Here is a 14243-nt window from a genome sequence, read left to right as displayed (position 1 = left end):
CAATTTTATAAACTTCATAGCACTTCTCTATTGTATAGTCCATTGTCATAAAATACGTATTACAGTTGTCATTTCGGGAATAGTGACTCTCATATTTTGGGAGTCTTTCAATAAATTCTTTAAGAAATAGGATGTCCTTATTAGAAATTTTTTTTTTGTGATTTGCATGACGTCCTCTTCCATCCATTTTCGGCGTTAGTAAACCTTGTTTGATGTTTTTAGCAATATTCTCGACTCTACCCCTATTATGTTGTAGTCCATGAATATTTAGAAATGCTTTCTTACAAATTTGATACCTCGTGTTGCCTGTAGTTGTTATTAAACAATATCGACAGTGTGACTCCTTCGGGAAGGCGACTCCTTTGGTTTGGTACTGCGGGCCTTTGTCTTAATCTGTATGCATCCAAATAAATACGCATTTTGGGTATTAAAATTATTTATCTCCCAAAACTTCTAAAAAATACTTTTCCTTTCGTCTGCTGATACTACCTCAAAACATTTTCTTTTGCACAAACAATCTTCTCCCATCGATTTTTGTGGTATAACGTTTCCCTTTCCTCTTTTACAAGTATATGATTGACCACTGTTCCGTTTGTTTTGTGGTCGCTGATCAATATTACATACTCGTTTCCTCTTTTTTCCTCGAACAGGGTTTTCTTTGTCAGGTTCATCAGATACTGCATTAGGATTGTGGTTGGATAACGGTGTAGGCCATATCTTACGATGTTTCTGCAAACGAAATTGTACATTTGTACAAACAGAACATTTTTAAGCGCAAGAAAATTTCGGGCCAATGCATTATAAATGCATTCATTTTTTCGAATCCTGAGAAAACTAATAAGTATTTTTGATAATTTAAACATTAATGAAAGATTACAGTATTACCGAGGGTCAAAAGTCCCTTAGAATAAGCGAAAAGTTTCTTCTGACTCAGATATTTAAAATTAAAATTCACACTAAATTTTCTCTTCTTTTTTACTCCCGTAACTTATTAAAATAACATTGTAGAAGTTTTCAAGGACTTTCGGCCCTCGCTCGTAATGTACTCTTTCATTCTGGGTTTAAATTTTTCAAAAATACTTATTAGTTTTGTGAATATTCGAAAAAAATAAATGCATTTAAAAAGCATTAAATTCATGAAAACAATGGTAACTACTTGTGAATTGGTTATATTCGTTAGTCTCGTCACTATACGTAAAAAATGGTATCTACACAATTACCATTATTTTCAAGCTAAATCAAGTTGGAGACAAATATTCAAAAACTTACCTTTTTCTTGCCAATATCTTCGTTAAAACTGTAGTCTGGATCTTTATCGCTATCATCGCATATATATATATATATATATATATATATATATATATATATATATATATTAATTACTATTTAAATGGGAATAAGCCACAATTAAAGGTCAAAATACGTTTATTGACGTTTCAATTTCCACTTCGGAAATCGTTCTCAAAATACTATTTTGAGAACGATTTCCGAAGTGGAAATTGAAACGTCAATAAACGTATTTTAACCTTTAATTGTGGCTTATTCCCATTTAAATAGTAATTAATTTAAAATGCCACAACAAAATAGCTTCAGAACATTATATATATATATATATATATATATATATATATATATATATATATATATATATATATATATATATATATATATATATATATATTGTTATGATGTGTTTTTTGTTTGAATGATGAGCAATGAGTATACTTAATAATATAATATATAGGGTTTTTATCGCGGTTCTCAAAGAATTAGCTTGTAAGTACTTTTTTAAATTATCTTTATTATAACTATTATGAAACACACATATATATCTAACCTAGTCAATGTAAATTTAAAATAAACTATCTTTAAACTGATATTCTTATAAAACTAATTAAATTCTATAGACAATCTAAAATTTAAACAAACTATCTTCAAAATTGAAATTGTTATGACACTAACTAAATTATATTAACAAAATTTTGTACCTTTCTTTCACTGAATGCCTAAATGAACTATTTTCCACTAAGTATATAGATTCTAATCACCACTGAATGTCTTCGTACTTCAGTTATCCTTGTTTTTTGTGAAATTACTTTTTTCAATTATCAGCTTCTACCAATTTAAGATATATTTTTCTTCACCAGCATCTATACACCACCAACCAAACCAGCAAACAGCATTTATATTTATTCTTCTTTTCAATATACCAATATCCAATTATTATAAGTTGATTTATACTAATCTCCAACCATAATATAATTTAATTTCTTCCAATATACCTTTTTTTATCTTCAATAATTATTTGTGTATAATTATAAATGTGCATTAAATTATATGCATAATTTTTAATCTTCATTTAACTCACTATATTAAACTATTGGACTATTTGTACTTGATTCACTGACTCTAACTAACTTTCATAATAAACTGCTTGACTTCTGACTAAAAAACTTAAAAACTGCCTCTTCTGAATAAAAACTCCCTCTTGAATCCAAATCACGGGTATTTATATCTTTTGGACATTCTAGAACCATCTCGTAAGAGATCATGTTCCAATTTGTTCTATTTCATACTTGCATGAATTTTCTGGAACAAACCATTTCGCAAACATGGCCATCTCCGGAGATCCAGAGAATTCCATTCTTTTCTATTAATAATTTTGTTTACATTTAGGCTTTTCAGATCAGAATATATAATTAAATTAGTAACTTAACATTCTAATTTAATAAAATACACATTTCAAACAATATATTATTATAACCCACTTTATATTCGTAAATATTCTTAAACGTCACTTCAGAGTATAAATATCTGTCAATCTCCGAGAGTATTTTTGGTTGCCTAAGCACATGGCTCACTTATATATATTTACAATATTAAAATACAACCTTTTACAATTATTATATGCTAATTTATTAAAAATGCCCTCACATAAATAATTTTTATAAAATTCTCTAGTATATAACTTATTTAAAACAACCAAATATCTAATATTATGTAGTATATAACTTATAAATTATTTTCTATAAACCCTAATCGTATCAATACCCCAAAATAATATTTAAAATAAATAATTTACTTATTATTTTTTTAAATATTAATTTTCTCATACCTTATTAAATTTAATAAATCAATTTTTTTTTTATTTAAAATGTGTTAAATACATCCCTGTTCGCTGTCTATGTCAAAGCAGAGAACAACGGAGCACAGTTCGGCTATTCTATGGCCAAACTGTCATGTCAAATGGAGAGAATAAAATATAACCTTAATTAAAAATATAATGGATATTGTGTTCTGTTTATTTATAGACAAATTCTAGGAATTATTTCCATTCAAAATAACTTTCATCAATATAAATTGGTAAGTTTTTCCACTTTATTATATTAGAAAGACATTTTTATAGCAATTATAGTATCGAACCCCAAATTATGATTTTTAGGGTATCAAACAATTTCCATATGTACAAAATTCAACAAGTATGATGTCAAATTTATTCAAAATAATGAAATCTACCATCTACCATTTAACAAATCAAGTCTATTGAATAAAATGGATATATCAGTAAGTTATTAGTATTATTATATTTGTGTTAAAGGTATAGAAAATATTATTCAATCTCTTCATGATATTGAAAAATGTCGTTGATATGAAATATGCCTCTTAGTCTGTTCTCTGCATCTATTAACACATAACTATTTAGTCCATTCTGATTTTCAATTGTATATGGACCTTCAAACATTGGTTGTAATTTCTTACAACGGTTTTCTTTAACATTACTTTTTCTAAGTGAACGAATTAACACTAGGTCTCCTTTTTGAAATGTGATTGGTTTTTTTATATTTCGATTTTGTCTTCTGATATATTTTTCAGCTTTCCTCCTAATTCGGTTATTCACTTTCTGCATTACTTGTTCTAACATATCCTGATTATATTCACTAATCCACTTTCTGTTTCCTATATGGCCAAACATTAAATATTCTGGTACTTCCTCTGTATTCAAATTATGTGTATTATTTAAAAAATACTCTACTTGTGGTATATGTTGCTGCCAAGTTTCGTGTTGATTTTGGCACAGTATCCTTAAATATTTTATAACTTCTTTAATATATCTTTCTGCAGGATTTGCCTGAGGATGTCTGATACTTGTAAAATGAATGTTGATTCCCTTTTTCTCACAAAATGCCCGAAATTTTTGGTTGTTAAAATATGTAGCATTATCTATTATGCAATTTCTAAATGGTCCTATTTCTTCGAAAAATTGATTAATATATAAATTTAATGTTTTAACATTTGTTCTAGAGCAGGGATATAGTTTAATAAATTTTGTATATAAATCAACTATCACTAGTATATGCTTTTTTCCTGTTGGACTGAGAACTAAATTTGAAATAAAATCCATGGAAACTGTATTTAGTTTTTCATATACAACATTAGATTTATATGTGTTCTGGTTTTTGAAATTCTTTTCTTTGTTTAGTTGACATATTGGGCATTGGGTAGTAATTTCTTTTGCTATACTTATGTCATTCTTTGCAAAATAATTGTCCCTAAATAGCATCCATAGCTTTCTTGAACCAATATGCATATAATTGTTATGTAAATTTTTCAATATTTTCTTTGCTAAAGTTCTAGTTATTACATATACTTCTATGCCATTTATTATTTTATAATATACTCCATCTTTCCTAAGGACTTTTTGTTTTTCACTCAAATTGATCTGATCTCTTATAATTTCTTCTTTAGAATATAATCCAGTACTTTCTACTAATTGATTTAATCCAATTTTTATTGTTCGCTGCCCTTTTTGTGATGTATTTTCTAACCTTGATAAAGCATCTGCCACTATATTGGATTTTCCAGAAATGTATTTGATTTCAAAGCAGTATTCACTAAGTATTAGACTCCACCGGTGTATTCTACTGTTTCCATATTTGTTATTTAATATAGACGTTAAAGCTTGGTGATCTGTTTCTATAGTAAATTCATTACCCAACAAATAAAATCTTAATTTTGTGACACAGTGTATTATACTTGCTAGTTCTAATTCTGAAACTGAGTAACCCTTTTCATGTGGCTTTGTAATTCTTGAAATGAATTGTATTGGGTATTCGACCCCATCATGTATTTGTAATAATACCCCTGATAATCTCTCTATTGATGCATCTGTTCTTAATATGAATGGCTGTGTGTAGTCAGGATAGTATATTTTCAAATTTAACAGAAAAATGTTCTTAATCTCTTGGAATGCTAGTTCTCTTCTCTGATCCCATCTCCATTTTACACCTTTTCTCAGTAGTTCAAGTAATGGAAGTTCTTTTATACTTAGATCTGGTATCATCCTTTTATAATAATTAATTATTCCAATAAATCCTCTTAAAGTTCTTAAATTGTGTGGTGTTTTATATTCCTGAATGACTTGTGTCCGTTCTGGATCCATTTCGATTCCCTTAGTGTTAAGTTTATAACCTAGATATATGACTTCTTTTTGAAAAAATGTACATTTTTCTTGATTTATTTTTAGTCCAACTTTGTCTAATCTATTTATTATAATTTTTAGGTGTTTGTCATGATCTTCAGCCGTTTTAGAAAAAATTAATATATCATCAATGTAGTGAATTACAAAATGTTCATATTGATCCAAAATATCATGAAGACATCTACATAGAGCACTGCAAGATGATTGAAGTCCAAATGGTACTACTTTGAATTGATATACTACTCCATCTATCTGAAATCCTGTATACTGTCTACTTTTTCTTTCTAGAGGTATTAACCAGAAACTATGCTGTAAATCGATTTTAGTGAAAAATGACATTCCTGTAATTCTTCCTAATATTCCATCTATACTCATTGGTGCTTCAAATTGCTTTTCAGTAATCTTGTTAATATTCCTTGCATCCAAACATAACCTGATTTCACCTGATCTTTTTCGTACTACTACTATGGGGTTAATAAAACGTGTGTCTGCCTTCTCAATGATCCCATCTTCTAACATATTATTAATTGTTTTGTTTACTTCTTCTCTGTATTTATATGGTATTGGGTATGATTTTGTTTTAAAATCTTTTTCTTCTTTGACTTTTATACTATGGATATAATTTTGTGCAATTCTATTTTCTTTATTGACAAGTCCCTTGTGTTGCTGCAATATGGAAATGACTATTGATTTATATTCTTCAGGGCAATTTAAAACTTTCATCATATCTTCTTCTTTACAAATCACATTATTCTTCAATATGTACTCATTATTCCTTGCTTCCAATTTTACGCACTCCGCCTCGTAGGCATCTATCTGCTTAAAATTTCCATTCCTTAAATATTCACTACAATAATTATTCTTTACATTCTTCTGGGACATTTCCCTATCATCAAAATACATTTCTTCTTCATAAACATCATTATTTTCTTTTAATAATATCCTATCAACTCTTATTCCTTCTTCTACCTCATCTTTCTGCATAAATTTAATTATTTGCCCTTCCAAAGTTACCATTTTTTCTTCAAAATCTATCTTTACTTTCTTCTTTTCCAATTCATCATTTCCCATTAATATATCAACACATAAATCCTTGACAATAAATCCTTGCATATTAATTTCTTTATTAAGAATATTAATTTTAAAATTGGCTAGTTTATCAATTTCACCCAACTTCTTATTATTTGCACCAATAATTTTAATTTTTGGAATCTTTATTATATCTGATAGTTTTAATGTATTAAAAATAAAATTCTCCGAGACTAAAGTACTTTCTGAACCAGTATCTATCATAATTTTAATCATTTTATTTTTGGCCAAAGCATTTATATAAATTAAATTAATAGATTCAATAATTTTCTCTTCATCTAAAGAAATAAATTCAGAAGGTTTTTCATAATAGCAATGGCCTAACTTGTAATTCAGAAAGTTTACTGCACAAAATTTTGATTATTAGAATTGTCAGATTGTATCTGACCACTTGGATCTGATGTCCTATGTCTTTCCCTACTATGACTTCTACTCACATTTTCCTGACTTGTACTACTTCGTTCCCTGTCTTCGCAGCTTCTATTCCTTCGAACACAATTTACCTGTCTGTTATAGTTAGGTCGCTCTGTATTTCTTCTATTGTTAAAATCTTGTCTATTATTATTAGTACTGTTATTAAAATGTTGTCTATTATAACTAGTATTGTTATTACAATTTTGTCTAATTTGATTACTGTTATTATTATTAAAATTTTGTAAATTATTACCATACCTAGTATTATTGTTATATGATTGTCTATATTGTTGATTATCATTTTTTTTATATTGAAAGTTATTATTGTTTTTTCTGTTGTTAGTATTACTTGTCATATTGCCTCTTTGTATTCTTTGAATAAAATTAATGAAACTATCTATTGTTTGAATATTTTGTACAGTTACGGTTTGCACAACATCAGCATCAAAATGTCTAGATACATTTAAGACTGTTTCATCCTCTCTAAGTGGTGGTTCTAAATATTTTGCAACTGTTATCAATTTCAATGCATAATCTACCATATTTGATTTTAAATTTTGATTATACTTTCCAAAATATAGAATTTCTCTAAACTTGGCTTGCTCTAATTCACCCCAATAATAATTTAAAAATTTATTTTCAAATGTTTGAAAATTATCTAAATCATTCTCAATACTAGCAAACCAAGTTGCTGCATTGTCATTTAATGTCATTCTAATATAATCTTTAATATCATTAATATTATTCACAAATCTTAATTTATATTTTAAACTATTTATATATACTCTAGGATGCAAATTTTTTATATTACCAGAGAATTTAATCCCAGTCTCATTTGTTAAATTTAAGTAAGGTCTCCCTATGTCTCTCATTTGTGAAATATCATCTATTCTCTGTTCCACATTTCTTATTTGATTACAATTTATTTGGATATTTTGTTGTATATCATCTAATTTTTCTTCTGTGTTTCTCCTGTCTTCGTTAATTTTTACTTCTAAGTTACATTTCTGTAACTCTATTTTCTGTTCTATATCTATCTTATTATCTTGAATAATCCTCTTTACTTCTGTCCTCTCATTGTCTATCCTTTTCTTGGAGTCATTCCGTATACTTTTTATTTCATTTGCAACTTTTTTCTCTGCAGCTTCAAGTTTTTTATCCATTTGTTTTACAATTTTATTATTATTATCTTCTATTTTCTTTTCTAATTTTCTATAATTCTCTTCCAATTTCTGTTCCATTTTTTTCATGTCTTCTTTGACTTCTTTTGAATTCTCTTCCAATTTTTTTATGTCTTCTTTGATTTCTTTTGAATTCTCTTCCATTTTCTGTTCCATTTTTTTCATGTCTTCTTTGATTTCTTTTGAATTCTCTTCCATTGTCTTGTTCATCTGCATCATTAATGACATCAAAGCTGCCATATTGACATTTTCCTCTCTTTCTGGATTCATTTCTGCAGTATCTTGTGGAACTTGAACTAAACTCTCCTCTTGTATAGGTTGTGTTTCTACTTCCACATCTTCTTCATTCTTTTTGCTTCTTGTACTTTTCTTTCCTTGAGACATTTTGAGACTTTACTTGTTCAAATATAATTAAAATTAAAATCTATACTTTTTTCTTTCTAATGAAAATTAATTTAATTATATGAGAGCACTTATCTTCCCAAACTAATTCTTTTAAACAGAGAGCCACCGCGTTGGGTGCCAAATTGTTATGATGTGTTTTTTGTTTGAATGATGAGCAATGAGTATACTTAATAATATAATATATAGGGTTTTTATCGCGGTTCTCAAAGAATTAGCTTGTAAGTACTTTTTTAAATTATCTTTATTATAACTATTATGAAACACACATATATATCTAACCTAGTCAATGTAAATTTAAAATAAACTATCTTTAAACTGATATTCTTATAAAACTAATTAAATTCTATAGACAATCTAAAATTTAAACAAACTATCTTCAAAATTGAAATTGTTATGACACTAACTAAATTATATTAACAAAATTTTGTACCTTTCTTTCACTGAATGCCTAAATGAACTATTTTCCACTAAGTATATAGATTCTAATCACCACTGAATGTCTTCGTACTTCAGTTATCCTTGTTTTTTGTGAAATTACTTTTTTCAATTATCAGCTTCTACCAATTTAAGATATATTTTTCTTCACCAGCATCTATACACCACCAACCAAACCAGCAAACAGCATTTATATTTATTCTTCTTTTCAATATACCAATATCCAATTATTATAAGTTGATTTATACTAATCTCCAACCATAATATAATTTAATTTCTTCCAATATACCTTTTTTTATCTTCAATAATTATTTGTGTATAATTATAAATGTGCATTAAATTATATGCATAATTTTTAATCTTCATTTAACTCACTATATTAAACTATTGGACTATTTGTACTTGATTCACTGACTCTAACTAACTTTCATAATAAACTGCTTGACTTCTGACTAAAAAACTTAAAAACTGCCTCTTCTGAATAAAAACTCCCTCTTGAATCCAAATCACGGGTATTTATATCTTTTGGACATTCTAGAACCATCTCGTAAGAGATCATGTTCCAATTTGTTCTATTTCATACTTGCATGAATTTTCTGGAACAAACCATTTCGCAAACATGGCCATCTCCGGAGATCCAGAGAATTCCATTCTTTTCTATTAATAATTTTGTTTACATTTAGGCTTTTCAGATCAGAATATATAATTAAATTAGTAACTTAACATTCTAATTTAATAAAATACACATTTCAAACAATATATTATTATAACCCACTTTATATTCGTAAATATTCTTAAACGTCACTTCAGAGTATAAATATCTGTCAATCTCCGAGAGTATTTTTGGTTGCCTAAGCACATGGCTCACTTATATATATTTACAATATTAAAATACAACCTTTTACAATTATTATATGCTAATTTATTAAAAATGCCCTCACATAAATAATTTTTATAAAATTCTCTAGTATATAACTTATTTAAAACAACCAAATATCTAATATTATGTAGTATATAACTTATAAATTATTTTCTATAAACCCTAATCGTATCAATATATATATAATAAATATGAAAACATGCAAGAAATAATCTTTAAAACATTTTTTCTTCTAATCTAATTATTTCTAATTTGAGTAAAGGTGAAAAAACTTTTTTTTTTCATTACTGTTCTATATTATATACGATATATTTCAAATTAGGACAAAGCAACTAAATCTAGTTTATACAATTGGTTAAAAATATTTATTTAAGATTTAATTATAACGTAATAATCATAGAAACCAATCTCCTTGTCACATTAACCGCAGAAAATAACTTATTAAATTATTTCTCTATTTAATCAGTTTCTGGGCTTACAAAACTAGAAACAAGAATGGATAACCCACAGAACCAATTTAAATGCAAATCAGTTTGCTTACAATAAAGGAAACACAGCAATTGTTTTAGTGACTATAATTTATTTTCTATTTGACATCATCCATGTTTTGGAGGACTGGAATTCAAAATTTGCGGTCTTTCATATTAACAGAGGAAAAAGGTTCGTGATCTGCAGATGTTTTATGTTTAACTGCAGTTGAGAACATTTATTGAACTAGATAAAACATTGCATGTGGTGGATAGCTACAACGATTTCTATAATATGCATAATTAATATCGCTGGTTGACTTGATGGGTTACACAATTAAATTAAACTACTAAAAAATAAAAAGAATCCTATATATTCTTACTTGTAAACATTAAACGTATATTCAATAAAGTTCAAATAAAATACGATAAGTCATGTATTGATGTATTGACGAAAATTAGGTTTTCGTCAACATAGGTTGAACAAAGAAAACAAACGTGCAAAAGTTACAAATGAGACGCTAAGCATTGCTTTACTCTTTGTTTAATTTTATGTTAAATTATTTTATTTTTATAAAAGTGGCAACCAAAATTCACCAGTACCAAATATTTTTAAGTACAGTAACAGTTTTATTTTGCGCTTTCAAGTTTTTAATTTCTGCGATTCTCGGTCTGTTACAAATAAATCACTCAATTATTGCTTAAACGTTTCGGCTATCTTCCATTTTCAATAAGCACTTTATTAATTATTTAAACATTACTCTTCTTCTTCTTCTTTTTCTTATTCCTTTTCTTCTTTTTATCTTTTTATGTAGACATGACTCTGTCTGTTGTTTTTATATGCCTTGAGTATGTTGTCGTTACATCGTTTTCGTGGTCTTCCCACTGATCGGCTTCCTATTGAGGAACTGTCTGTTGCCATCTTTACTACTCTATTTGTTGTCATTCGCCTTATATGATCGTTCCATTCTACTCTTATTTTCTTACCCAGTTTTTGATGTTCTTTACCTTGAATCTACGTCGTATATCTCTACTTTTAGCTCTGTCCCATAGTGTCTTACCATCAATTTTTCTGTGCTGTCAAAGTGTTTTTATCTCTGCTGTTTCCAACAACTTTTTTTGTCCTCTCTGTGTCAGGTGTTGTTTCTGCCGCGTATGTGATTATTGGTCTGATGACTGTTTAGTAAATTCTGCCTTTCGTGTCATTCCCGATATTTTTATTTCTCCATATTGTTTCATTTAGGCAGCCTTGGCTCTGTTTGCTCTATTCACTTGATCTTCCACTTCAGTTTCGAGCTTTCCGTAGCTAGATAATGTGATGCCTAGATATTTAAACGTAATTTATTATACGTATAAATTTTGTATTATACGCCGGTCTTTACCATCTATTTGGGCTTTTTTAGAACATCCATAATTTTTCGGTGTTGAACTTTGTCAAACGCTTTTTGGTAGTCGATAAAGCAGGTGTAGATATCACAAGTTATATCTCTGCATCTTTGAAATAATGTCTGTAGACTTAACAGTACATCTCTCGTAACTACGCCTTTCATGGATCCAAACTGTGTGTCTTGTATTCTCTCTTCGCATAGCTTGTATATTCTGCGATGTATAATTTTAAGAAAAAGTTTTAGTGTATGGCTCAAAAGACTTATTAGCCTCTATTATCTGCACTTTTTCGCTTCCTGTTTCTTTGTTAATGTAATAAATTCTGATTCTAGCCAACCTTTTGGAAAATTGCCTATGTCATAGATATTATTGAAGATTTTACATAGTATTCTTAACGATTGGTCATCAAGAAGTTTAAGAAATTTAGACTGTACTCCGTCTGGTCCTGGAACTCTCCCTTCTTTTAGTTATGTTATGACTGCTCTTATGTCTGGCACTAGGATAGGTTGTAACGATGAGTCCAAGCCATTACCGTTAAACCAGCGTGCGCGCGAACCAACCCATGAAGTAGGAGTGTATCGACAGTAGAAAGGGCAAAGCTCCGCTATATAAACGGCAACATTTCCTCACAGAGACAGAATCGACAGGTGTTGACTGAAGGTTCTCTCTTCCCTACCCCGGCTTGCGGACGTGTTGAGTTCACAAGTTGTTTCCTTTTCTTTTACCGTCTTTACCCGAAAAGCGTGTTGAGCTTTTCACTACCCGTACTCTGAAACAGTCGTGTTGAGACTGTCGAGGAGTGTCCTATTAACCCGAATCACTTAAGGGACGTGTTGAGTTCCTTTCCTTTCTTTATACCTATCGTCCGCTGTTATTAAATCGATACAACGTTACCCTAAAATTTAAGATACACACTCGTTTGCCGATAAGACCAGTTCCATATGACAAGGTCAAGCTTAATTTGAATAAATAGGCCAGGTACTGAGAAGACTAAACTAAATTGTAAATATGTACATAAGATTTTTGTCAATTTAATTTAAGGAAGACAATAAAGTTTTATTTTTATTTTGAACTCTGTCTCTGACTGTCTAAAAGCTACCCGGATAGTGACTCCCACGAGAGGACGTCACAAATGGCGCCCGAGCAGAAAAATACGTTTTAAACAATAATACCGACCGAATTCCGAATTTTATTTTCATGAGACAGTACTACATTTCAAATTTTAATCAAAGACAAGGTGATTCACAGTTCAAAAATGACAGACGCTCCGGAAACGTCGAAGGTTAGTTGGGTGTACCTATTAAAGAAAGACGAACTTATAGCCGAATTAACAAACAGAGAACAGCCGACGGAAGGGAATTTCAGCGAGCTAAGAGCGAGATTAGTTGCGATCATCAAGGCACCAACTCAAAAAGGCCAAAACCCAGAGGAAATAGAAGAAAACCAGATGGAAGACAGACAAAGAAAGATGGAAATAGTACGCAAATGGGGGTTACACTTTGACGGTTCAAGAGACCCGATAGAATTCATAGAACGGTTGAAAGAACTCCAGACAGCTTACGGCCTACAAGACACCCACGTTTTACAAGCTCTACCAGGAACATTAAACGGGAAAGCATTACTATGGTACAGAAACAATAATAAATATTGGAACGAATTAAAAGACTTCGAACAAGATTTCCGCAATTTCTTCGTTTCCTCCGTTCTCACACAATCTCTGGAAGCTCAAATCCGGAACCGACTCCAACGAAACAACGAAGGTGTAAAAGACTACATCATTGATATTCAAACAATGATCAGAAGACATGGTGAATTTAATCACCAAGAAGAACTAAACAGGATATACACCAATATGAACCCGAAATACAAGTTGTATATAAAGAGGCAAGACGTATCGTCAACACAGGACATCATCAGACTAGCGGAAGAATATGATATGGTCCAAAAAGAAATATACAACAGAAACAATACACGGTGTGACTGGACACAGGCAAATAGTCATAATAACAAAATACAGAATTTCGACAGACAGACTTGTTGTTGGAGATGCGGCCGCAGAGGCCACAACAGAAGAAACTGCAGAGCTATCACTGTACTCTTCTGCAGCCATTGCGGAACCCGAGAAACAACTTCCAATAACTGCCAATGTAGAAGCCGACCGGAAAACTCCAACAGGACTGGACAAGAAGGAGGCAACCCAGTCAGCATTTAGAGTCCTCCCTAACAACCTCCAGCTACGCACACTATACAGATCAACGACCCCACACAACGATAACGTTCAGCAACGGTAAAAAGTTAAGAGCACTAATAGACACAGGAGCCCAAAATTCGTTTATAGGACAAAAAGGTAAAAAAATATTGGAACAATGTGGAACAAAAAGCGACAGAAAAGCTTTAAAGATCACGCTGGCAGATGGAAAAACCAGCAACATAGAAATCTGTTTTACAGCAAAATGTTCCATAGACAACGTTTGGAGAAAAGCCAAGCTACATTTTTTACCAAACCT

Source organism: Diabrotica undecimpunctata, chromosome 4, assembly GCF_040954645.1.
Source record: "Diabrotica undecimpunctata isolate CICGRU chromosome 4, icDiaUnde3, whole genome shotgun sequence".
NCBI classification, from domain to species: Eukaryota; Metazoa; Arthropoda; class Insecta; order Coleoptera; family Chrysomelidae; genus Diabrotica; species Diabrotica undecimpunctata.
Note: the sequence above shows the minus strand (reverse complement) of the source record.